This window comes from Penaeus vannamei, chromosome 22 (genome assembly GCF_042767895.1).
Source record: "Penaeus vannamei isolate JL-2024 chromosome 22, ASM4276789v1, whole genome shotgun sequence".
In the NCBI taxonomy this organism is placed as follows: Eukaryota; Metazoa; Arthropoda; class Malacostraca; order Decapoda; family Penaeidae; genus Penaeus; species Penaeus vannamei.
This window is the reverse complement of record NC_091570.1, coordinates 13,549,390-13,551,889: the sequence shown is the minus strand read 5'-3', so window position 1 is coordinate 13,551,889 and position 2,500 is coordinate 13,549,390. Positions and strand designations below refer to the sequence as shown.

At 33.5% G+C, this 2,500-nt stretch overlaps 1 long non-coding RNA gene across 1 annotated transcript in view; it reads left to right on the top strand.

Moving 5' to 3' along the window:
* Nucleotides 1-2,500, top strand: part of LOC113801889 (uncharacterized) — a 27,511-nt gene that overhangs the window by 952 nt on the left and 24,059 nt on the right. The window lies entirely within an intron of this gene.

Sequence of the window (2,500 nt, the reverse complement as noted above, 5' to 3'; positions counted from 1 at the left end):
CCATATAGGCCTGCAAACGCACAACGCATTTTTCTCTCTCCTCAATAATTTGAGATAGGCCCTCTTCAGTTGTTACATCTGCTGGACTCTATGACTTTTCAGACACAGAGGGAACATGAAACTTTGGTTTCTTCTGAATGTTTGGCATCTGCTTGGCTAGGCTTCTTTTCTTCCTATTTCAAATCTTTTTAACAGTATGATTGCTTTGTTTTTGTTTTGTTTTTTGTTGTTTTTTTCTAAAGGACTGCTTGGGATAAAGTCTGAGTGAGGTGGATCCGGAGATGGTTTGCCTTTAAATTAAAATTATGATAAATCAATTAATTACTGAAAGATGTAAAATTGCTGTCGTGTTTTTTGGAGTGAATGACTGCTGCCAAAACCTAATGTCGGCGATATTGACCTTGTTTGGCCTTGGTAGATAGTGTAGATAGAGTTTGAAAGAGCGGTTTCTAGAATTTGAAAAGGTGTAAATCATTAATATGTAATAAAATGTTCTGAGCAGATGTAAACAATTTCCACCAGACGCCCAAGCCCAAGTTTCTTTTCGCGATCTGGGAATATATGAAAGGTTAAACCTTTCTTTCCCATCATGTTGTGGTTCGAACAACCAACAGCAACACAGCTCCTCGGCATTTCCACTAGATTCTCGCAAAATTTCAACGGCTCTGTAAGCAAAGTTTTCGAACGAACGAGGGCTTGTTTTCACCAAGTGCTCGTTGCTAGGGGCGGTTGCTAGGCGTTACTGAATCGGTCTATATATACATATATATGTATAGATAAATAAATAGATATGCACGTGTTTATATATACACATATAATATATACATATGTATATATATATATACATATATATATTTCTCTATATATATTTACGTAAAAAATTATAGTCGATTATTTGAGAAAAATGGGCATTTGAAAAAGGCGTTTCCCACCTAAAATGGATGTGGCCCTGAGGACCCGGCCCTGCTCTCTGGCCCGGGGCCCTGGCCGCCTGACGGGGGCCCTGCATATATATATATATATATATATATATATATATATATATATATATATATATACATATACATATATACATATATACATATATACATATTCGTATGTAGATATATATATATATGTGTGTGTGTGTTTATATACATATATATATATATATATATAATGTGTGTATGTTTTATGTATATATATAAATATGTATTTATATATACGTATATAGGGAGTCTGCCTCATCTCCTATACAGTGGTCTAAAGATCGTTCTAAGTTACGTTGTTAACATTTGACAACCGGTGACGAACAAGCAAGCGTTACATCAATGCATAGCTCTTGTGGAAGGGGATAGACAACATAACATTGGGATATCTAGTGTGGCAAGATGAGAGGAATGAACAGGGAAGCAATATGCATATGTATATACGAGGATACGTATGTGACAAACAAGTAAGATTATACAAATATGTATCTTATAGTAATTAGATATAGATATAGCTGGGTTACACACACACGTATATATATACGCGCGCGCGCGTGTGTGCATGCATATATATATATATATATATATATATATATATATATATATATATGTATGTATGTATGTATGTATATATATGTATATGTATATAACCCACGTCTGTGTGTACAGAATGTACATTTAAGCATAAATGTGATTGCACAATCATTGTAATCAAAATGTATAGAAAAAAATCTATCCTCTGTATATATATATATATATATATATATATATATATATATATATATATATATATATTTATCGGTCTACATACACATAAACATAAACCTGTACATATGCATATGAATAAATACACACACACACACACGTGTTTATATGTGTATAATATATATATATATATATATATATATATATATATATATATATATATATATATATGTGTGTGTGTGTGTGTGTGTGTGTGTGTATGTATGTATGTATGTCTATATGTAATTATCTATCTTTACCGGGCACACATCTTAATTACCTCATATACATACATGTATTTAAGTGATCATATATGGTCACTTGCCCGATAAAGGGTTAAACAAACATGAAAAAGATTCCTCGTTTCCTTGAGTTCCGCTAAATGAAAGTAGACGATTTTGTCAGGTTTAATCGAACGGTGTATTTTTATATTAGTATGTCAATCAGTACCGACAATAGTCCTTTCATACTCAGTATTTTCCTCGATCGGCTCCATACATGTAAACAAAAACACGATGTTCAGAAGATCGATAAGCAAACAAATCGTACATATATATATATATCATCTTCGATCGGTTGTCATGACTATATCGCAAATCATGACAGGAAATAAATCCTAATTACCGAATTATTAAACATGACAGGAAATTATTCCCATGACAGCTGGCTAGACCGACGTCCAATCAAGAGACCGAAATGTTGCCGTCTTAGCCAGCCTCTCTGCACTCCGCGTCCTCTCTCTCTCTCTCTCTCTCTCTCTCTCTCTCTCTCTCTCTCTCTCTCTCTCT